At 39.5% G+C, this 25049-nt stretch overlaps 1 long non-coding RNA gene across 1 annotated transcript; it reads right to left on the bottom strand.

Moving 5' to 3' along the window:
• Window positions 1-18940: 18940 nt before the first annotated feature.
• On the bottom strand, window positions 18941-23972 carry LOC113617831 (uncharacterized). The gene is made up of 3 exons (XR_003431781.1): window positions 23878-23972; window positions 21079-21082; window positions 18941-18975 (listed from the first exon to the last, which is right to left on the bottom strand). It is a non-coding gene; the product is annotated as an uncharacterized LOC113617831 (long non-coding RNA).
• Window positions 23973-25049: the final 1077 nt, after the last annotated feature.

The raw sequence follows: 25049 nt of genomic DNA, 5'->3' as shown, positions 1-25049 counted from the left end.
TGCAAGCTAGTCTTATTTACCAGAAAGCCTTTCCCATTGCTTTGTTCTGACATCCATACATTTGTCCAGAGAGGACAGCAACGAAGGAAGAATATGTAAACATTTTAATCATTTCTAACTTGCCATCTATGGCAATTCACAGTGATGAAATCAGAAATGATGGAATCACTTTTCCATTTCTTTAAGGTCACCAAGGACAGACAAGCTCAGGACATACTGTATTTGTCAGAAGCAAAAGAGATGACTGGGGAGGTGGCAGTGGCAGATCTGTTCTAGGCTTAGCTCATTTTACTGAAGAATGTGTGTCCCCTTCTGACATTTATCAAAAGAAATTCAGTTTTATAAAAAGAAGGATGTCAAATAATAGTACATAGCTAACACTCATTCTGTGGCTGTCAGAAGGCCAGATGGGGCAAAAAGGAAAAGGGTAGATGGAAGAGAAAGTCATGCTGGCAAGAAACAGAAAACCAAATAGGGTGGAAGATCATTTCTAATATACTTACATGCTTGAATACATTTCTAATTAAATCACCTAGTTTTGAGATCCATATTAATGTCTGGTTCACACTTGGGATTACTGTTTTTCACTTTCTTCAAATACAAGGAATGACACACAGTAAAGGTTTTGTGTCTGTGTGTGTAGTTTTGGGGGTTTTTTTGGTTGCTTTATTTTATTTTATTTTATTTCTGCTACATCAGGGAAGAAAGCTAATGAAACCTGGTAAAAAAATCCCACAGCACCCGGTACAATGAAATGCACCCCGTGGGCAAGCAATCAATACTTCTTTACAGTGATGATGATGATTTTTCTCTGGCAGGAAAGGATATTCTGGGTCAAAGAACAAAACCAAAAGTTGTGACAGAGGTAATAGAAAAAGAGAAGTCAGATTAAAATCAAAGGAAGGGATTCTATTAGGAGACTAATGATGAGGCTGACAAAACACAAGTGATAGTGTTTTCCCATACTGCATAAAAATATTAGATTCAGCTACAAATTAAATCTCTTTCTCAGTGAGGGGTTTCTGCAGGACATAAACAATTAGGCTGCTGTCTAGAGAAGGCAGGAAACTTGATTAACAGATCCACAAAGACAGCATAGGCAAGATGGGTTTAACACCAGGAGGTAAAACACCAACTGTTATGCAAATTGACTTTTCCCAAAATGTTGGATAATTTCAATCAAGGACTGAAATACACTTTTTTTTTTTTTTTTTTTAACATCACTGTTCTCTGGCCTTAAACTCATCAAAGGAGTTTCTTATTAAGTAAATGCTACTGATGCATGTGTCCCAGTCTCCCAAGATGAGTACTGAGGCACTACAGAAGATTTAACAATGAGACAGGTTTTTGCTTCTTTTCTGAATTTTCAAATATTCAAGGTGTTCTAGCTAAGGATGGCTGAGCAGGCAGCTTGTGGGACACTAGCTGTGAAGTGTTTGTGTCTGACCTCTTTGAGTCCCGTACTCTCTGTAAGTGCAGTCCAAGGTAGTCTCATTTAGAACAGGGACTCTAACAGGTGACTAAAATTTGTCAATGACAAAATACTTCTGTGTATTTCTCCCACAAATAAGGCATTGTGCTAAGGCCAGAGACATCACACCAGGAATCCAGGAAAAATTGTAACATTATATTCAATCCTCAAACTCGAGATTTTCAAATTCAAGGTCCTAAAAGCTATGCAGAATATTTTAAAATGTATCTGTAATCAAGTATCTTTCCTTGAACAAAAATAAATCAAACTCAATAGCATATAAACCAGATCTTTCTGCTCCTTCTTCTTGGAAGGTGTCGAGAAGAATTAATGTCACGCAGATGCTCTTCTACATGGCGTTACTATAGTGATCTTGATAAGTATTATTACCAGCACAGCTTTCAAGGTTTAAAATTTTTCATGGGACTGGCCACACACATTTGCATAAATCCTTTTGAATCAGGGAATAAATAATAAATGATCAAATAAACTAAATAAGTTAACATACAAATTTTTAACTCTTTGTATCAGGGATTGGCAAACTTTTTCTCTGAAGGGCCAGATAGTAAATATGTTAGCCTTTGCATTCCAGACACACTTTCACAACTACTCAACTTTGCTGTTGGGACTCAAAAGCAGCCATAGGCTCTATGGAAGTGAACGGGCATGGCTGTGTTCCAATAAAGCGTTATTTACAATAACAGGCAACGAACTTTTGCCTACAAGCCTTAGTTCGCTGACTCATGCCTCATAGCATCATTTTTTTCCCCTTCATTTCTTTTCATTCATCCTCTACCACAAAGTCATAGCCTTGCACTCAAATGCAGAAAAACTGGCTACGGACCAAACATTGTAAACAAAGATTGCAGGGGGGGAACCTGAAAATCAGTTTGAAAAAATCTGTGATAGGGCTTCCCTGGTGGCGCAGCGGTTGAGAGTCCGGTTGCCGATGCAGGAGACACGGGTTCGTGCCCCGGTCCAGGAAGATCCCACATACTGCGGAGCGGCTAGGCCCGTGAGCCATGGCCGCTGAGCCTGCGCGTCCGGAGCCTGTGCTCCGCAACGGGAGAGGCCACAACAGTGAGAGGCCCGCATACCGCTATAAAAAAAAAAAAAAATCTGTGCTAAAGTATTAATAGAATATACACTGGAAACCATTAGCGTTAACAATCCTTTCCCCATCCTGCTGCTTAAGACCTCTTTCTAAAATGCAGATTTGCTCTTGGAACTCTCTAGCTTAAAATGCTTTACCTGCGGCAGACAGCCAGCTCTTTAGCTTGTCACAATTGGCTCATCCCACAGCTGACCCTGCTTCCCTCCCAGCCACATCTCTTGCCATCCCTTCCTCTCAAATTCTATGCTCCAGCTACACGGAGGGAATCATAATTTTCACAACGCTACCTGCTTTCTTGCCTTCCAACCCATGCACTTGTTTACTCACTTTGCCTGAAACCTTCTATAAGCAACCCTGACCTTGCTAAATAACTCCTAGAGGACTGAGCTTAGGTGTCTTAGGTGACTTTGATTCCCAGGCTGTGCTCTCAAGACACCATTTATATATCTGCATTATAATATTCTCACCACTATCTAGAAATGATTATTTCCTTGTCTATTGCCCCTGATAAATATTAAATTCTTGAAAGCTTAAAGCATGGTGCCTAGCACATGAAGAACAATCCATAAGTGATTATTAAATCAGTCAATCAATTAAATGAGCTTTGGGCCCTTCCACTTTGGCCTATAGATTCAATGATTCCCAACTATGAGCAATCTCTTTTCTTTTGCATATTATCTATAAAGGATGCCCAAAACAACTAATAGAGAAATTTTTAAAAAATCAGTTAAACCAGTACCTCAATATCATATAAAGGAGAAAACTATTAATAAAATTGCTTTGCATTTACCACATAAGTAGGAATCTTTTCTCAACTGCTAGTCATATGAGAACAAGGTTTTATCTGAAGAGCAATTAAACATTTATGGGGTCTGCAGGAGACATGAACAGATGCTATATAAAGACATCCAGAAGAACAGACTGTAGAAAAAAATAAATTTGTGTTTCAGTGGAAAACTATACATTATCTACACACAGCATATCCTTCTGGGTTATTAGGTTTTAGTCTTTCATAATCTCTGCACTATTTTACAACTCTTTGTAAGTTGATACACATTCACATTCTGTCTGGTCTGGAAGAGTTTCAGCTGACTTCCCTCCATTCCTTTGCTCCATAGAAATTAGTGCCTTTTGACTTTTCCTTTAAACCAGTTATACCGTCTACCTGGTTCCCTCATTGAATAAGTAAAATAAAATCTTCAACACATGCTCATTTTTAAATCCATATGAGAGTCATGATTTTACCTTTTCCAGAAAATTATCTTTTAACAGTTTTGGAGGTTCCATTGAGATGCTCAGTGGATTCATGTACCAGAACCAGGAAAACTTCATAAGGAGGGAAGTACACTCCATGGGCAGCTACGCCCATGGCAGCCTTCTCTTGGCTCCCAAATGTGAATCCAAAATGGAAATAAAACTTTGCTTCCTCTCTGCTTTTCTAGTTTTAATTTTCCTCTCTACCAATTTTATGTTTTGTGTTTGGATTGTTTGGGGCCAATAAGTTATTTCCCAGTAATTGTTGAAAATTTGGTTTTATGACCTGATCATTTGACCATCTCTATAAATGGATTAATAGTTAATAGAGAACTCAGCTGGCTGCGAAACAACAGAGAATCTAGTGTGTTAGTCTTTTCTGTTTGCCTATTTTGAGATCAAATCAATTAAGAATTTCTTGCCCACTGGTGAGTTTTATATTTCTATGTTTACTCTTGACCCATGGCTAAAATTTTAGAATGAAAGCTATAAGCTTTCTCCCTCTCGCTATGTATATTTGTATGTGACTATAATTTAGAAAGCCTTTTACCTCTCATCATGTGAGTGTATAGTATTTTATTACTCCAAATAGTACTAATAAATTAAATTATAAAATATATCTTAAAGAGGGCTTCTCTGGTGGCGCAGTGGTTGAGAGTCCGCCTGCCGATGCAGGGGACACGGGTTCGTGCCCTGGTCCAGGGGGATCCCACATGCCGCAGAGCGGCTGGGCCCGTGAGCCATGGCCGCTGGGCCTGCGCGTCCAGAGCCTGTGCTCCGCAACGGGAGAGGCCACAACAGTGAGAGGCCCGCGTACCGCAAAAAAAAAAAAAAAAAAAAAAAAAAAAAAAAAATATATATATATATATATATATATATATATATCTTAAAGAAATAAGTATTTATATAATTAGAATATTCCTAAAATAAGGAAATTGAACTTCTCATACTTTCAATGTGCCAGATTTTAAAAGTTTTCAGCCCAGAAATATTTTAAGAATTCACTTTCACATAATTTAGTTAATGATACAAGTTTAATATTATTGGTTTTATAAAAAAAAAAGTTATGTCATCTATGATTTGTCAGTGTTAAAAAGCATAATACATAAGTATAGATTTCTACTTTACTTGGATATGTACTTCATAATCTTAAATAGATTTGCTGATTGAATAAACTTAACATTACTTCTACTTAATGTTTAAGATTATGAAAAATGTAAATTTGTGTTTACCCAGATTAAATTATTATTCTGATAAACTTATGTCAACAATAATTGTTTTGTCATATGTCAGTTTCAAGACAAGTTCTAAGATCTCTAGGTAACTTAAAACCTTGGGCTGACACTAAGTTGAGTTAATTAATGGACTTTCATATGATAGTAAGTATCTTAAGACAGTAAGATAGAGTACAGAAATACTGATTACTAATCATAATTTTAAGTTAATATCCATCTACTTCTCATTGTTATGACTCTATCTCTTGAGTCCGTAATGGATGTGCTCATTTTCACCACTTTGAGAGGCAGATATAAATGATGTGCGTGGCTTAGAAAACTGTGTTAGGTGTGTTCGTGGCCTCTGCAAATGTGCTACAGAATGCTGGTGTGTGGCAGACAATTATCCACTCCCCAGTTTCCTCTGTGAAATAGAAGTTAGCAACTTGGGGTAAAAGTTATAAATACTATATGGTTTAGACTATACTTAGGAGTCATCGCTTCAGAGAAATACAGCTGCATATGTACTTCCATTTTTTGAGAAAAAGAGTAATTTTGTCCTAAAGGAGTCAGGTATATTTGGTCTCCAACCCCCTCTGGGATCATCAAGCTTCTTGAGGACCTCAGAGAACTAAAACTGTCTTTGAGATTTTCCAGAGGGCTCCTTGAAAATCAAAAAGATTTGTTCTTTCACCTTATAAAAAGAGAGGTGCTAGAAAAAAAATTAGGTTTATTTGATATGTTATTATTGATGAGTCACGTAGAAAGAGTTGTCAAATCAGAAGAGATGGCTAGCCTACTGTAGGTTAAATTTATATGAGTAAAAGCTTGTTAATACAACCACTTCAGAAATTAAAACCTAAATGAAACATTTCTAGAGATCTGTCAATGCTGTCACTGTCCATGATGTATTTCCATTTATCAGAGTCCTGCTACAGTTTTGCTTAATATCACACAACAGTATAATGTTATAGGTCATAATTTTAGTTATTATTTTTTATCCAGCTTTAGGTATAATTCACATACCATACAATTTAAAGTATATACTTCAATGGTCCTTGGTATATTATGCAACCATCACCATATACATTTTAGAAAAATTTTATCACCTTTAAACACTGTACCCATGAGCAATAATTCCCCATTTCCCTGCAAACCCACCAACCCAGATTTGCCTCTTCTGGACATTTCATATAAATAGAATCATACAATATGTGATCTTTTGTAATCGACTTCTTCCCCTTAGTATAACATTTCAAAATTCATCCATGTTGTAGTATGTACCAGGATTTCATTCCTTATAATTGTCAAATATTATTCCATTGTATGAATATAACACACTTTATCCATTCATCAGTTGATGGACATTTGGTGTCATTTTCAATTTTTTTGAATGCTGCTATAAACATTCATGTACAAATTTTTGTGTGGACATATGTTTTCACTTCTCTTGAGTGCATAACTAGAAGTAGATTTGCTAGATCATATGGTAACTCTGTGTTTAACTGCTTTTATGGTGACTGTATAAACACACAGTCACCTGACAGACTGTTTTCCAAAATGGTGGCTGTACCGTTTTACATTATGTACAGGAGTGTATGAGGATTCCAATTTCTCTACGTCTTTGTCAATACTTGTTATTTTCTGTCTTTTTGATTATAGCCATCCTAATAAATATGAATTAGTATCACCCTGTGATTTTGATTTACATTTCCCTGATGGGTAATGATATTGTTCATCTTTTCATGTGTTTATTGGCCATTCTTATATCTTTTTTGAGAAATCTTTATACAAATCCTCTGCCTATTTTAAAATTGAAATACTTGTCTTTTTATTATTGAGTTGTAAGACTTCTTTATATAGTTTGGATACAAGTTCTTTATCAGATATATGTTTTGCTAACGTTTTCTCCCATTCTGTGGGTTGTCTTTTCATTTTCTTAATGGTGTCCATTGAAGCACAATTGTGATGAAGTCCAACTCATCTTATTTTATTTTATTTTATTTTTTTGGTCACTTGTGTTTTTGGTGTTATATCTAAGAAGCCTTTGCTTAACCCAAGGTCACAAAGATTTACCTCTTATATTTTGTTCCAAGAATTTTATTTTTTTAGCTCTTATATTTAGGTCTATGTTCTATTTTGAATTAATCTTGTGAATAATGTAAGAAAAGCATCCAACTTTATCTTTTTTTAATTATTGGTTTTTTTTTTTTTGCGGTACATGGGCCTCTCACTGTTGTGGCCTCTCCTGTTGCAGAGCACAGGCTCCGGATGCGCAGGCTCAGCGGCCATGGCTCACGGGCCCAGCCGCTCAGCGGCACGTGGAACCTTCCCAGACCGGGGCACGAACCCGTGTTCCCTGCATTGGCAGGCGGACTCTCAACCACTGCGCCACCAGGGAAGCCCCCAACTTTATTATTTTGTATGTGGATATTCAGTTGTTATATTTGAGAATGACGCTAATTTAGTCAAATATGACCATGTATTTTAAGCAAGTAACATTTTAGATTTTATAAACAAATGTTTACAAAGCTCTCTTGGGTAAACTGGACTGGTACTTGGCTTACAGGGCTCCCAATCTTCCAGGTGAATGTGGAAGTTTACTTCCTGGTAGGCCCAAGAATCTTAGAATATTTGGGAGAACTGGAAAAGAAAAGAATTTGCCCACATTTATAGGTAGTGCATGTGAAATCTGGTGGTGAGTTCTTACTTTGGCCTCCTGACCTCAGAATAGCACATAACAAGAGGCTTTTAAAAGTTCATTCTGAGATTCCTTATGAAAACCTCCAGCAAAGCCAATTTAAGAAGGCCTATATGGTATAGTATTCTTGCTGCATCTATATAAACAACCAGACCAAATCCACTAACAACAATCTTATTTTGTTTCTATTTTTGTTAATTTTTTAAAGTATTTTTTAATATCTTTATTGGAGTATAATTGCTTTAAAATGTTATGTTAGTTTCTGCTGTATAACAAAGTGAATCAGCTATATGTATACATATATCCCCATATCCCCTCCCTCTTGCGTCTCGCTCCCACCCTCCCTATCCCACCCCTCTAGGTGGTCACAAAGCACCAAGCTGATCTCCCTGTGCTATGCGGCTGCTTCCCACTAGCTAGCTATTTTACATTTGGTAGTGTATATATGTCCATGTCACTCTCTCACTTCATCCCAGCTTACCCTTCCCCCTCTCTATGTCTGCGTCTTTATTCCTGTCCTGCCCTTAGGTTCTTCAGAACCTTTCTTTTTAGATTCCATATATACGTGTTAGCACACGGTATTTGTTTTTCTCTTTCTGACTTATTTCACTCTGTATGACAGGCTCTAGGTCCATCCACCTCACTACAAATAACTCAATTTCGTTTCTTTTTATGACTGAATAATATTCCATTGTATATATGTGCCACATCTTCTTTATCCATTCGTTTGCGATGGACACTTAGGCTGCTTCCATATCCTGGCTATTATAAATAGTGCTGCAATGAATATTGTGGTACATGACTCTTTTTAAATTATGGTTTATCAGGGTATATGCCCAGTATTGGGATTGCTGGGTCATATGGTAGTTCTATTTTTAGTTTTTTAAGGAACTTCCATACTGTTCTCCATAGTGGTTGCACCAATTTACATTCCCACCAACAGTGCGAGAGGGTTTCCTTTTCTCCACACCCTCTCCAGCATTTATTGTTTCTAGATTTTTTGATGATGGCCATTCTGACCTGTGTGAGGTGATACCTCATTGTAGTTTTGATTTGCATTTCTCTAATCATTAGTGATGTTGAGCATCCTTTCATATGTTGGCAATCTGTATATCTTCTTTGGAGAAGTGTTTATTTAGGTCTTCTGCCCATTTATGGATTGGGTTGTTTGTTTTTTTGATATTGAGCTGCTTGTATATTTTGGAGATTAATCCTTTGTCAGTTGCTTCATTTGCAAATATTTCCTCCCATTCTGAGGGTTGTCTTTTCGTCTGTTTTTAAGGTTTCCTTTGCTGTGTGAAAGCTTTTAAGTTTCATTAGGTCTCATTTGTTTATTTTTGTTTTTATTTCCATTTCTCTAGGAGGTGGGTCAAAAAGGATATTGCTGTGATTTATGTCATAGAGTGTTATGCCTATGTTTTCCTCTAAGAGTTTTTATAGTGTCTGGCCTTACATTTAGATGTTTAATCCATTTTGAGTTTATTTTTGTATATGGTGTTAGGGAGTGTTCTAATTTCATTCTTTTACATGTAGCTGTCCATTTTTCCCAGCACCACTTATTGAAGAGACTGTCTTTTCTCCATTGTATATTCTTGCCTCCTTTATCAAAGATAAGGTGACCATATGTGTGTGGGTTTACCTCTGGACTCTCTATCTTATTCCATTGATCTATATTACTATTTTTGTGTCAGTACCATACTGTATTGATTACTGTAGCTTTGTAGTATAGTCTGTAGTCAGAGAGTCTGATTCCTCTGGCTCCATTTTTCTTTCTCAAGATAGCTTTGCCTATTCAGGGTCTTTTGTGTTTCCATACGAATTGTGAAATTTTTTGTTCTAGTTCTGTGAAAAATGCCATTGGTTGTTGTATAGGGATTGCATTGAATCTATAGATTGCTTTGGGTAGTATAGTCATTTTCACAATGTTCATTCTTCCAATCCAAGAACGTGGTATATCTCTCCATCTGTTTGTATCATCTTTAAGTTCTTTCATCAGTGTCTTATAGTTTTCTGCATACAGGTCTTTCATCTCCTTAGGTAGGTTTATTCCTCGGTATTTTATTCTTTTTGTTGCAGTGGTAAATGGGAGTGTTTCCTTAATTTCTCTTTCAGATTTTTCATCATTAGTGTATAGGAATGCAAGAGATTTATTTTTTATTTTTTTAAACAAATGTATTTATTTATTTTTGTCTGCATTGGGTCTTCATTGCTGCACGCGGGTTTTCTCTAGTTGCGGCAAGCAGCGGCTACTCTTCGTTGCAGTGTGTGGGCTTCTCATTGAGGTGGCTTGTCTTGTTGCAGAGCATGGGCTCTAGGCATGTGGGCTTCAATAGTTATGGCTCACAGGCTCTAGAGAGCAGGCTCAGTAGTTGTGGCACACGGGCTTAGTTGTTCCGCGGCATGTGGGATCCTCCTGACCAGGGTTCAAACCCATGTCTCCTGCATTGGCAAGCAGATTCTTAACCAGTGTGCCACCAGGGAAGCCCAGGAATGCAAGAGATGTCTGTGCATTAATTTTGTATCCTGCTACTTTACCAAATTCATTGATTAGCTCTAGTAGTTTTCTGGTAGCATCTTTAGGATTCTCTATGTATAGTATCATGTCATTGCAAACAGTGATAGTTTTACTTCTTTTCTGATTTGGAATCTTCTTATTTCTTTTCTTCTCTGAATACTGTGGTTTAAACCTGCAAAACTATGTTGAATAATAGTGGTGAGTGTGGACAACCTTGTCTTGTTCCTGATCTTAGAGGAAATGTTTGTTTTTCACCATTGAGAACAATGTTAGCTGTGGATTTGTCATACATGACCTTTATTATGTTGAGGTAAATTCCCTCCATGCCTACTTTCTGGAGCGTTTTTATCATAAATGGGTGTTGAATTTTGTCAAAAGCTTTTTCTGCACATATTGAGATGATCATATGGTTTTTCTCCTTCAGTTGTTGATATGGTTTATCACATTGATTGATTTGTATATATTGAAGAATCCTTGCATTCCTGGGATAAACCCCACTTGATCATGGTGTATGATCCTTTTAATATGCTGTTGGGAAATCTTATTTTGTAATCAAGAATAAACTTTTGAGATTAATTTTGATCAAAAGGGGAGAGATTGTAGAAAAAAAATTGTGTTTCGATGGAAACTATGCATTATATGCATATAGCATAGCTTTCTGTATTAACAGATGCTAGCCTTTCATAGTCTTTGAGCTATTTTAAAACTTTTAAAAAGTTGATAGACTGCCATATTCTGATAGAGTTTCAACTGACTTCCCTCTTTCCTCAGGAAAAAAACACTTTTTCCTCCATTTGCTATTCCATTCCTTTACTCCATATAGATTTGTGCCTTTTGACTTTTCTTTGAACTGGTATAACATCTGCCAGTGTCCCTGAACAAATGAGTAAAGTACAATCTTTAACACATGTTCATCTTTATAACTGCATGAGAGTCATTATTCTTACTTTTATTTTTTTTTGAAAATTATCGTTTAACAATACATTTCAGAATGGGATGGAGACAGAATCAAGTAAGAGAGAAAGGGACAAGCAAAATGCACAGGTTTTGAATGTGTCTCATTTGGACAATGTATAGACAGTGAACAAAGCCTCAGGGAGATTGACTTGCCCAAAGTGATAGAAGAAGAAAATGGGGGTGAGATAAAGGTAAAGGGTAAACAACAATTAATGGAAAAGATAGTAAAATCACCAAAAGCATGTGAATAAATGTTCAATCCCATAATGGCCTCAAATCTCCTTATCTAAGAGAGTGGCAAGAACTTAAAAGAGTGATACTACCCAGAGCAAGTAAGGTGTTGCTGGAATAGGCACACTCCTGCTTTGTGAGTGAGTGTGTAAGTTATAAACTCTTTAGGTGGCTATTTAGTAATATTTATTAAAATTTAAATGCAGCTACTCTTTAACCCAGTGACTCTACTTTTAGATATTTAATCCGTGAAAGACTGGCAACAGTATTTGATGATATATGTTCAAGGACACTTATTTCTAGTATTGTTAGAAAAATTTGGGAATACCCTACATTTCCATAAATAAAGGGTTACTTCAGAATAGAGTACATATAATGTATTTTTTAAAAAATCATATATATAAAGTAGTTATCTTAGAGGGCTGCAGTTATGGAAGTCTGCCAGTAGACATATTTTGTTTTATATGTTTGTATTACTTTTGTAACATGCAAAAATAATCCAGTGAAGAGGTAACTATAAGAGAATCCAATCTTTTAAACTTGATGCAGTATCTTGTCCACTATTATGTGATGGACCGTATCATACAAATTAACTCATCTTTTCAATGCTTCAGTGGAAGTTTATCAGCAGGAATGGGGAAGGTTGTAGAACTGCATTCTTAAATTGACCTACATGGGATGGAAAGAGGTCATTACTCTCTGAGATTTTTCTATGGATGTGCACAATATTCAGACTAGGATCTAATAAAGATCCATGCACCCTGCCCAAACTAATCATACCCTTTACCTAACTATTTGTCTTTGGGCAAATAAGCATGAGAATTTTACCAAAATGATTTGGAATAACTTATGGACTATGGAATATATATGTATGAGTGTGTCCGTGTGTATGTGCGTGTACGTATGTGTGTATATATATATTTTAAATTGAAAATGACTAATTGTCTTTTGACTGTAATACCCAGGGAAGAATTAAGTTGCCGGAAGATGAATTAATGTTAAAAGATCTGAATATTCATCATGTAAATAATCACTTCCAAGTGAATATAATACAGATAGAATCAATATATTTTTAAAAGTTATTTGTGGAGTTAATTGATTTCAAACTGCATATACTTCCAATTTCAAAACAGGCTAATTTGCAACTGACCCTTATTAGATGAATAACATATCACTTTAAGAATTTAGATCATAAGTTACACTAAACTGCTATAGGAAATAGATTTGATCAGCCAACCAAACCACTGTCATGGTTCACTATCCATAAATACCATGGCAAATAATAATCAACATTTACCACAGGGTTAGTGCATTGAAATTACTTCTGTCAGTTGTGCATCCAAGCAACCCAGTGAAGTAGGTTATGATTATCCTGGTTTAACAGGGGGTAACTAGGGGCACAGGACAAGAAAATGATTGATTCCAGATAAAGTGTGCAGACCAATCTCCTGTAGGACAGCTCCATAATTTTGTTAGTATTTATGAAGCCATATTTTGGAGTCTTCTACTTATTGAAAACAATTTTAGAGAAATAAATCAAACACAGACACATATAAGTCCCTCAACAAGGCTGTGTATATAGATGAGATAACATAATCGTCCCCAAGAGTTTCCATCCCAAACTTATTTTTTGTTCAATGTACATGGTTTCCAATTGCTTTCTATTTACACTAATGCTACAACAAGAGGCAACAGGGATATTGTGCAGTAAAAATCATGCAACCAGACTGTTCAAACTTTTTGGCAATGGTGATGTTTAGCTTTGTCATCTGTGGTCTAATTCTCACATTGCTCAGGACTGGGCTGTGAACATAGTAAACAACCAGTGGGTGCTACTGATAGAGCAAGAATATTACAGTGGGTCCCAAAGGCATACTGGAGACTCTATTTCCCAGGAGGTGCTCAACAAATATTTATCTGTCCAGAGTGAATTGTTGGTGTGGAAGCCACAGAAGCTAAACCACTGATAGATGGCACTTTCAGGACTATAATCCTTGAGAAAAAAAAAATTTTTCCCCATTCATGGTTGGTTATCTAAATAGTTACATATACCCTCTTCTGATATGGTACTTGTCTGCCATCCTCCCCTTTAGAGAAACTGATTTCTGAATAATTTCTCTTGTACGTGCATTTTAAAGGTGTGTAATTAACTGGTAACAGGTTGTTAGGTAGCTGATGAGGTGTGAACCAGCCACTAATTTGTTTTCTTTATTTACAACTTTCTTTGCACTTGAAGATAACAGCGTGGTGTTTTTCATTCCCTGCTTACTTCACCAGATTAAAAAGTGATTTGTGAAGCTATTTTTAATTCCTCAAATTCCATTAAAAAGGAGTATCCAGGGGAGTCTTAATCAAGACATAATAGGCACTAAAATGTGATCACACAACAGCACTTCTAATGTGGCCCTATCAGCTAAAATGTTAAGGGATTGCCTCCTGTTAACTGAATTCAGCCCTGACACTGACCTACAACTTCTGGAACAACCTCCATTCACTTGGCAGTGGCTTTATTGCAAGTCTTTGCAGCTAACATACTTTATTGCTTTAGAATTTATCATAGAACCCACAGGGATAATTTGTTACAAAAGTATAATTATTGTATTATCACTAAAATAGTTTGCTTTCCCCTTCAAATTGCCTCGCCTCCTATTTAATAATACACTTTTTAAAAAAATTATGTTGAGAAGAAATTAAAATAGAACATAATGGAATGAGAACTGCTAAAAATACAAGACTGGAATATTGAAAATGCAGCTAAAACAGAAATGGCTAAGTGTAGAATCAGCAGGTAACCAAAAGGGGTAATTTGGAACCAGGGAGAATATTGAGTTATTAGATGAGTTTGAAAAGACAAGTAAGAATAAAAACTCTGTCCTGGCCTTTAAAAAAAATATAATCAATAGTTAAGGTATTGAATATGTGAAAACATATGTCCAGAACTGTCCATAAGTCTTGGATAGACAGTTAACCAACATGCAGCAAAGCACAGACGTTGGATAAGTGGCAACATTCTCCATTCTACCTGTCAAATCCCCATCAATACTTATATCTAGAACACTGTGGCCTCCAGGATCTATTTCTAATGCAGGTATGTCTTGGAGCATCAACTCCAGAAGCTGCTATAGTGATTACTTTTGTATGATATTAACAGCCAACGTGTTTTGAGTACTTGATTTATAACAGGCATTTGTGTGGGGTTTTTTTGGAAATTGTAAAAACATATTTTATTTAACCAAATATATCCAAAATATTATTAGTTTAACATATGATTAATATAAAATTATTAATAATGTATTTTACATTTTTTTCCAACTAAATCTTCGAAATCCAATGTGAGTGTGACATCACATCTCAGTGTTGACCAGCCTCATTTCAAGTGGGCAACAGCACAGTGTTGAACAGTGTCTTAGTGGTTACCAGCAGGAGATAGTCCCCTGCCCAACTACCTAAAACAGCCCAGCTGCTCATCTACCACGTTATCTATTTTGTCTTCTTTGCAGCCCTCACCAATACCTCAAATTTTATTATTTGCTTGCGTGGTTTTGTCCCTTTAAGACAAGGACTCACCTTGAACAGCGCCCAGCACAGGGTAGGCGCTCAATATACACTGTCTCTGTCTGAATCCGTGTCCAGGGATGGAGGGCGGGCCCCCGGGCCCCCTTCACCCTCGCCTGGAGCTGCTCCTCTGCCCACCTGGGCCACCCCTCACCCTTCCTTCTCCAGGGCCATCCCCAGAGTGTGGGTGTGCCTGGGAGGACTCTGCCCCGCCTGGGATTTCCATGTACCCTGCAGGGACCACAGCTACAGACCATGGAAGGCCCCACGTGAGCTCCTCCCTCGGAGCTGCAGCTCCAGGACCTGCACCGGCACGTGGAGCTCTCGGTGGCAGAGCTCTGCACTTGAGGCAGGGAGCCCTCCACTGCTTCCCCACAGGTTCTGCCTGAAGTTCTTTATGGTATTAATTCATTGAATCTCCCCAGTGACTCCAGGGATAGTACTATTAGGATGCTTATTCTATAGTCAAAGGAACTGAGGCATGGTTTACAGTTAAAAGTAACTTGCCTAAGGTTACAGACTGTTGGGGAAACATAGTTAAAGTGAAATCTGCCAACCCAGAAAACCTCTCCATAGAGAGAAGAGAAAGAAAACAGTTTTATTATCAAATAAGCATCAAACCAGAATGTGATGCACATCACAGACAATCCACTAAGAGATTGATTGCAAAGACAGAAGGAAGACTTACTTTTTTTTCTGGAGCCAAACAGATGCAACCCTTGACATATATGTTCTCAAGATAAACAGTAACTAGTTCTCAACTCAGAGGGCTGGACGGCACCTTTTGTGACACATAATTCATCTTAGCTGTACCTGGTAATTGGGATGACCATCCATGTTAGCTAATTGGTTTTATTCAGAGGAAACACAAACCTCTTGTGGCTTTATGACAGGAGGAGTTCTGCAACTTGGAGCAAGGTGACTACATAAGTGAGGCTTGCACTTTCCACAGAAATTAGGAGATAGTGGCGCTATCTCTTAATGTTTGCATTTCAAAGAGATGGCTCCCATGTCCTTCAGAAAGGATTACTGGGTCATAAAGCAGACATAAAGCCTATCTACTTTTCAAAAGGATTTTATACATTTCAAAGCGAGGAGAAAGTACTTCTGATTAAAAGTTTTCCAAAGTAAATGTTTTAAGAAGAAGGAGGGGATGGAAATTTCTTATTTTTAACACAGGCTCCCGACGCGCAGGCTCAGCAGCCGTGGTTCACGGGCCCAGCCCCTCCGCGGCATGTGGGATCTTCCCGGACTGGGGCACAAACCCGCGTCCCCTGCATTGGCAGGCGGACCCCCAACCACTGCACCACCAGGGAAGCCCCCAAAACATTTTTGAACTGTTTTTAACATCTTTCTAGTTCATTTACCAATTAATGAGTTAAAGAAAATATTTGACATGTATTCATTCTTTATTTGTCTAAGAGTCATAATTCTACCTTTTTGAAAATTATAATTTAGCAAGTGTGGTGCAAGGTTGAAACCGTGCACCTCAGATTGGGACTTGAACCCACTCGGTTGGGACTCGAACCCGGCCAAAACCCACAGCCTTCCAACTGAGATCACACACCTGGTTTTATGACCTAATGAAGTCCAGGTTTTTGATGTCTCATTGCAGAAACACTTCAGTGAGAAACAAAGTGATATGTAAGAAGTGGATTTATTTAGAGAGAAACACACTCCACAGACAGAGTGTGCGCCATCTCAGAAGGTGAGAAAAGGCACAAGGGTGTGGCGTTGTCAGTTTTTATAGTGGTGGGTAATTTCATAGGCTAATGAGTGGGAGGAGTATTCCAGCTATTTCAGGAAGGGGCGGGGATTTCCAAGAATTGGACCACCACCCACTTTTTGATCCTTATGGTCGCCTTAGAACTGTCAAGGCGCCTGTGGGTGTGTCATTTAGCTTGCTGATGTGTTACAGTGAGTGTATACTGAGGCTCAAGGTCTAGTGGAAGTTGGCTTGTCCACCATGTTGGACCCATTTGGTTCTAATCCATTTATGTCATGTCCTCGGGCTATGTCACTCTTTTAAATGTTGTGCCCTGCCCCCTTCCTTCCTGCTTCAAGGTCTGATATCCAAGGCAAGGGCTCTTCCTGGTTTGACAATAAAATCAAATCTGTTGAAACCGCACAACTCAGATGGGTCTTGAACCCAGCAAAAACTCATATTGGGGCTTGAACCCACTGTCTTTTAATTAAAATCGCACACCTGGTCTCAGTACTTAATGAAGCTTAGGTTATGTCTCCGCGCAGAAGGAATTCAGTGAGAGGCAAAGTGATAGGTGTGAAATGGATTTATTTAAAGATACACATTCCACAGACAGATTGTGGTTTGTCTCAAAAGGCAAGAGTGGCCCTGAGGGAAACACTCCACAAACAGAGTGTGGACCATCTCAGAAGGCAAGAGGCCCCAAAATATGGGATGGTTAGTTTTTATGGGCTGGGTAATTTCATAGGTTAATGAGTGGGAGGATTATTCCAACTATTTTGGAGAAGGGGTGGAGAGTTCCAGGAATTGGGCCACCACCCACATTTTGGCCTTGTATGGTAGGCCTCAGAACTGTCCTGGTGGGGGGGGGTGTCATTTAGCTTATGCTAAAGTGTTACAATGAGCTTATAATGAGGCTCAGGGTCTACTGGAAGTCAAATCTTTTGCCATCTTGGGCCTAATCGGTTCTAACCAGTTCTGTCGTGTCCTCAACAGTTATGTCATTCTTTTAAATGTTGTGCCCTGCCCACTACTCTCCTGTTTCACTGTGACCATATTCCCATTATACTACTTGTAAGGTCGGGTCTTAACAAACGGCACCGCGAAACAGAGGAAAGCTTATTAGGGAGCGCTCCCGGGCGAGGTTCACTGGTCCGAGAGAAAGGGGCCAGAGAAGTCGCACCCGGGCGAGGGTTGGGCAAGATTTTATAGGGGAAGAAGGGAAAGGGGTGTGGTGAATGTGGGAGGGCGCAGGGTATTCCTTATTTGGTGGTCTTTTCGGGTATCCTGGGGAACCGTTAGTCCCGCCCCCTCGAAAGGCGGGAAGGCTGGGCTGGGTTCAAAGTCCCCAGGTCAGTTCCTGGAACTGGGTGGTTCGGAATATCTCCAGGGCAGTTTCTGGAACTGGGTGGTCCAGAGAATTTTGGTCTGATGCAACCTGTGAATCTGATTGTGTTCCCCTGCCTCGGGCCAGTTGGCCTTACACTACTCTGTATGGATGTCACATGAAATGCTCATCAATCCTTTAAACTCTCACCCCAAAAATCCTACTCCAAGAACTTTTATTTGGCTTACTAATCCTAAAGAAACTCTAAAGTTAACAAGATTCAAAGGGGGGAAAAAAATAAACCAGAAAGAAAAAATAAGCCATACAAAAAATGTGGAGCAGGCATAGAGAAAGCGCTTTAAACCTCCATAAATTCCAGTCAAATTTTAGCCAGCTCTGAGAAAAATTAGTATTAGGCTCACATCCTTTATTTCTCTTACTCTCCAGTCAACCTCTCTTTCAAATTTTTAATACAAATCAGCACACTCCCTGCCCTCCCCATCTCCTCTTAGTTAATTCTTCTGAAACGGGAGGGAAGGATGCAAGGCACAACCTTTGAAAGAATGACATAGCCCGAGGACATGACATAAACTAATTAGAATCAAATGGGTCCAAGATGGCGGACAAGTCGACTTCCGCTAGACCTTGAGCCTCAGTATACGCTCACGTCAGCAACCTAAATGACACATCCACAGGCTCCATGATAGTTCCATAAGGATCAAAAAGTGGGTGTTGGCCCAATTCCTGGAAATCCCCACCCCTTCCTAAAATAGCTGGAATACTCCTCCCACTCTTTAGCCTATGAAATTACCCACCACTATAAAAACTGACAACGCCACACCCTTCTGCCTTTTCTCACCTTCTGAGATGGCGCACACTCTGTGGAGTGTGTTTCTCTCTAAATAAATCCACTTCTTACCTATCACTTTGTCTCTCACTGAATTCTGTCTGTGATGAGACATCAAGAACCTGAGCTTCATTAAGTCCTAAAACCAGATGTGTGATCTCAGTTGGAAGACTGTGGGTTTTGGCTGGGTTCGAGTCCTGGCACGTGGGTTCAAGTCCCAGTCTGAGGTGCACGGTTTCAGCTGGCAACCACGAAGGGACAGTGATAAGGTAAGAAAATGTTGAGAGTTAGGTCTTGGTCCTAAAGAGGCCCGTGGGATGCCATGAGCCAGGCATACTGGGGAAGACGCTCTGCCGATGTCTGCTCATTTTTGACCAGCGGGTCAACCCCGTATACTTAACGCACATCCAACAGTAAGTCCAGGACGGAATTATTAATATCTATACTCTTCTCTTTGACTCTGAGGTTTTTCTCCTACATTCTTGTATTCTTGTTCATTCCTGCTCTATTTCTTTCTTCTATTAACCCCAGAAGACCTGTGTGACTACCAAGGTGTACTTTTTTTTTTTTTTTTTTGCGGTTCGCGGGCCTCTCACTGTTGTGGCCTCTCCCGCTGTGGAGCACAGGCTCCGGACGCGCAGGCTCAGCGGCCATGGCTCATGGGCCCAGCCGACCCGCGGCATGTGGGATCCTCCCGGACCGGGGCACGAACCCGTGTCCCCTGCATCGGCAGGCAGACTCCCAACCACTGCGCCACCAGGGAAGCCCCCAAGGTGTACTTTTTATTGCTTTTACTCCCCTTCCTCTGACCCTTACAAGTGCTGACCCTTTATTCCCAGCTTATAGCTAGACCAACTCCAGCTCATCATCAACACCATTAGGGATGTCTTCTGTGCCATTTCTTTGCAACTTTTGGGGCGCTAAAACCTGGTTGGGAGACTACCTTGGAAGGGATAGCATCTAAAATCGTAAGTGCAAATCTTGACTAAATTGCACGGTGGATTTTGAATTAAGAGTAGAACTTTTGATAGCCCGGGAGTTAGAGATGTCACCTCAGGCTTGTCTGAAATGGGTCAGGCTGCATCAATCCCAACCAATACCCTTCTGGGCCATATACACCAGGGTTGGGAAAGATTTGGACAACAAGAATTAAAAGGAAAGAACTTAGTAGGTTATGTAATCAGGTTTGGCCACAATATGAGTTAGGAAATTTAAAATGGAGTTAAGTACCTTATGTTCAAATTTTCGTGGCCTTCTATCTAGACAATGGAACCCAAAAGGAATTTAAGGCATGTGTAGTTCGGGAGAGATAACTCTGAAAAGGACACAGCAGACATTAACTGACCCACCCTACAGGGCCATGGATCCCAAACGAATGTGGATCCCTCCTCCCCCAAGGTACAGGCCCTTTTGGCTTTGCATTTCATAGCCCGGTCTGCCCCAGATTTCAGGTGCAAAATTCAGAAAGCAACTGCTAGTCCTCAGAGTCCAATGAATGATTTGTTCCAACTGGCTTATTTGGTTTGCAGTAATAGGGATATGACGAAAAAGGCTGAACACACCCAGAGAAATATGCAGAATGGCCAAATGATTGCAGTGTCTGTGTCCGCTCAGAGACGACCCAAATGCCAGCTTTTCTGGGCCAATCTGGCCCTGGCAGACCACAAGGCCCATGGTTACCCATACAAGGCTAGTGGACCCTGTGTGGACAAAAGGGGCACTGGTGGGAGGATTGTGATCCATGTGTCCTTTGCAAACAGCCAGGTCACTGGAAGAGGGAATGCCCCATATGCCAGAGAGCAATGCCGGCCCCTCGGCCATTGATGGTTTTGCAATCAGAAGACTGAAGGGACCCAAGGCCTAGAGATACCATCTACATAACTAATGTTGAGCCTCGGGTGGTCATTGATGTGGCAAATCAATGTGATAGAGTTTCTTATAGACACTGGTGCAACCTTCTCGGTCTTCACCCAAAGGATTGGAAACCTTAGCAATCATAAGGAATATGTAATGGGATTGTCAGGGAAGAGACATGGGCACACATTCCTGGAATCCCTTTTGTGCAAGGTCAATGGCTAGCTGTTTTTACATTCCTTCCTGGTTGTGCCTGACTGTCCCATCCCTTTAATGGGAAGTGATTTATTAACTAAGTTAGGGGCCACTCTGTTTCTCGAGGGGCAGCGGAACCACTCTCATCACCAAATGGTTCTAACAAAAAGCAAAAAGGAACAGATAAAATCTGAAGCTAAAATAGAAGCCTTAGTAGACCCTGGAATGTGGAATATCGAGGTTCCGGGCTTGGCCAAAGATATCCAGCCGGTGATTATTAAATAAAAAGGATTATATAGTGTCTAAATGTAAGGTACAAATTTCTTAAACCTAGGGAAGATCCTTAAAAATGTTTGTAAGTAGATTATCAAAATAGGAGATCACTGGTCTGCCTAAACTGACCATAGCTGATATTCAGAGCCTGATAGGAATTTTGGAAGAGGCCTTCTCCCCTAAGCTAAATGAGGAAAAGTAAAACTTTCCAACATAGGTGAATGAGTGTGTCAGTCCTTCAATATCATTGAGGTAACCACCCAATTCTTTGAAAAAGAAAACAAAACTGTCCTTGTTTTACAAATGTAGTCTATATAGGACCAGAGGTGTGGCTCCAAAAATAATCCAAAACCCACCAATCCTTCTAGGCTCCCCAAACCTTCCCTATTTATCTTAAGAGCCTTGTAAATATTAAACAAAGGGGAAACAGAGTCATCCTAGGAGGAACTTGCCTGTAACTTTGAGATGCAAATGTCCTATCTGGTCTTCTCAGGAACGCATATCTCTGCCATCTTTTTAAATGCAAATTTTAAAGTAAATTTAGAACTTGACTTGTCAAGGATAAATAGAAATCTTAAGTATCCTTTCTGTAAAAACTAGTAAAAAGGGTTTAGCCATCTAGGTAGGTGACCTTGATTTGTTCCATCTCCTAGAAGCCCAATTTGAATCCAACCCCTTGTAAATGATAGCTTTCATGTTGTACCTGACTCAGGGCTGAATTTTGGGATGGGAACTGTGTGGCCTCTGTGTTTGTTTGTGTGTTCATATGTATCTATATGTGCGTTGTAGTTGTATGGTATTGCCAAAAATTATTTTGTAAAAGAGTTCTACTTAATTGGCTTTTAAAAATTTAAGCGCTTATATAAATACTCAGAAATAAAAAGCAATCTGGCCAGAATGAATTTCAGGTTCATGTCATCTGGAAAATATTCAGTACTAAACTGATATCTGGTATTGAACGTGGCTTAAGCTTGTTGGTTTGATTAATATGGACATGTTAGAGTCATCCATGTTAAGTATAATACTTCTGTTGTACCTAGGTTTATCAGAGGTCAAATAAGACCTTATTCTGTTACAAATTTGTCAACAAGAAAAGTAACACAGTGTGAAAAAAACTTTTTTTTTTTTGGTGTTAGGGAATTCCTTTTTTTTTTTACATCTTTATTGGAGTATAATTGCTTTACAATGGTGTGTTAGTTTCTGCTCTATAACAAAGTGAATCAGTTATACATATATATATATGTTCCCATATCTCTTCCCTCTTGCGTCTCCCTCCCTCCCACCCTCCCTATCCCACCCCTCCAGGCGGTCACAAAGCACCGAGCTGATCTCCCTGTGCTATGTGGCTGCTTCCCACTAGCTATCTACCTTACGTTTGGTGGTGTATATATGAAAAAAACTTTTAAGAGAAGTACAATATGTGTTTTTAGTAAAAAAAAAAAAAAGGTGTGAAGAATGAAAAATACTGAAAAGAGTTATGCATGATCAGGATTTTCTAAGACTGGATTGAATTTAGTTGGGTAAATGGATTTTGTTTGGAATGGGCTAGAACGAGACTGGATTTGGTTTCTCCCTCCAGAGTATTATTGAAATGCTGCTTTTGACAACAGATTTTCTTTGCCTTTAAATGACTTGTATTTGCTTTTGGTTAACTTTGGTTAAGGAATAAGTATTGTCTCATGGTAACCTATGATCTTATTTGACCAAGTGTTTCAAACTTTTTTGACAAACTTTGCAAATATCAAATTTCAATTAAGTTTCTTTTGATTTCCAGCTAACTTTGGGGTACTTTAGAGGTCCCCTGAGGTACCTTAAAGAGAAATATTAAACTAGGATTATTTGGTGTGTTCAATGTAATCATTCGTAATTGTGGTTATTGTAACCAAGTTTCTTTATCGATTACACTGTAATCAGATGTTTAACCATGCCTTTTAAGTCTTTTGTCATTTATGGATATTTTTGTACTCTGATGCTGTTATAAAAAGTGCTTCATCTTCAGAGAGATTCATAGAAAGGCAATGGAAACAATTACAACAGTTCTACAACAAGATGATGGCTATGCGAGGATTCCAGCCCATACTGACTTAAAACAGGGATCTGCCCTGCCCCTGGGGCCCCTAGATCAGGCATCCAGAGATTTTTACTCCCTGACAGGCAGGGTCGACTCCCCTACTCAGCCTTGAAGCAGTTACAGAAGACAGACCATCACCCTTCTGCTTCCCATAACAATATGGGAGTAAAATCTCTGAGGGGTAATGAAACAGGAGGGAGAGAGGCAGGGCACAACCTCTGAAAGAATGACATAGTCCGAGGACATGACATAAACTAATTAGAATCAAATGGGTCCAAGATGGCGGACAAGTCGACTTCCGCTAGACCTTGAGCCTCAGTGTATGCTCACGTCAGCAACCTAAATGACACACCCACAGGCTCCATGACAGTTCCATAAGGATCAAAAAGTGGGTGGTGGCCCAATTCCTGGAAATCCCCACCCCTTCCTAAAATAGCTGGAATACTCCTCCCACTCATTAGCCTATGAAATTACCCACCACTATAAAAACTGACAACCCCACACCCTTGTGCCTTTTCTCACCTTCTGAGATGGCCCAAACTCTGTCTGTGGAGGGTGTTTCTCTCTAAATGAATCCTCTTCTTACCTATCACTAATTCTGTCTGTGATGAGACATCAAGAACCTGAGTTTCATTAAGTCTTGAAACCAGGTGTGTGATCTCAGTTGGAAGACTGTGGATTTGGGCTGGGTTTAAGTCCCGGCTGTGTGGATTCAAGTCCCCAGTCTGGGTTTTGGCCGGGTTCAAGTCCCAGCCTTGTGGGTTCAAGTTTCAATCTGAGGTGTGTGGTTTCACTTCCACTCCTCTCCCTCACACTTTGCTTTTCTCTGGTATACTCCATTCCTAGGTACATATCAGTGTATTGGCTGGAACTCTCCAAATTGTACCTCTACTCTCTCTAGGAAGAGCTATTCTTAGGGCTATAATCTGGAGCTCATTGTTGTGTGGGTTGTGGCAGGGGTTTTGTTTGTTTGTTTTTGGCTTTTTTCTCTTGTTAGGAAAGACTAGTCTATTGTGTGAGTCCATATTTGATGGCTAACTCCACCTATTCAGGTTGATGTGAGGGGGTAGGCATTTGCCTCTTACTAAATGGAAAAGTGCCATGTTGGCCTCCCTGTGCTATCCTAATTCCTAGCATTGAAATCAATTCTTTTTTTGTTTTTTGTTGTTTTTTTTTTTTTGCGGTACGCGGGCCTCTCACTGCTGTGGCCCCTCCCGCCACGGAGCACAGGCTCCGGAAGCGCAGGCTCAGCGGCCATGGCTCACGGGCCCAGCCACTCCGCGGCATGTGGGATCTTCCCAGACCGGGGCACGAACCCGTGTACCCTGCATCGGCAGGCGGACTCTCAACCACTGCGCCACCAGGGAAGCCCAACTCAATTCTATTTTTAAAACGTAATCCTGTTTTAAATAAAATGGATTCCACTTTGGACACACTTTAGTGTAAATTCATTGATTAATAACAAGCCCCAGTTACTTTCGTGAGGTCACAGGGCTTTGTTTCTGACTCTACACAAGTCCTCCACACAAGGCAATCATCACGACTCTTGTTCCCTTCACTAATTTTCAGTGGGGACCAGCAGTAGAAGCCAGGGATACCCCTCCCCCAGCATGCACATGGAAACACATCTTTTGGGGTGTGTGTGTGTGATGGATGTGATTCAAAAAACTGCTGTCTCCCCAATCCGATATGCCTTGCCAGAAAGTGAATCCCACTCTTAAGAATTTCTAATCTATGAGAATAAAACCTGAGAGAGGAGCATATA

The sequence above is a fragment of the Aethalodelphis obliquidens genome, unplaced genomic scaffold (assembly GCF_003676395.1).
Source record: "Aethalodelphis obliquidens isolate GAN/ISIS:26980383/991018 unplaced genomic scaffold, ASM367639v1 scaffold5, whole genome shotgun sequence".
In the NCBI taxonomy this organism is placed as follows: Eukaryota; Metazoa; Chordata; class Mammalia; order Artiodactyla; family Delphinidae; genus Aethalodelphis; species Aethalodelphis obliquidens.
The sequence above is the reverse complement of the archived record's forward strand: the minus strand, read 5'-3'. Positions and strand labels throughout refer to the sequence as shown.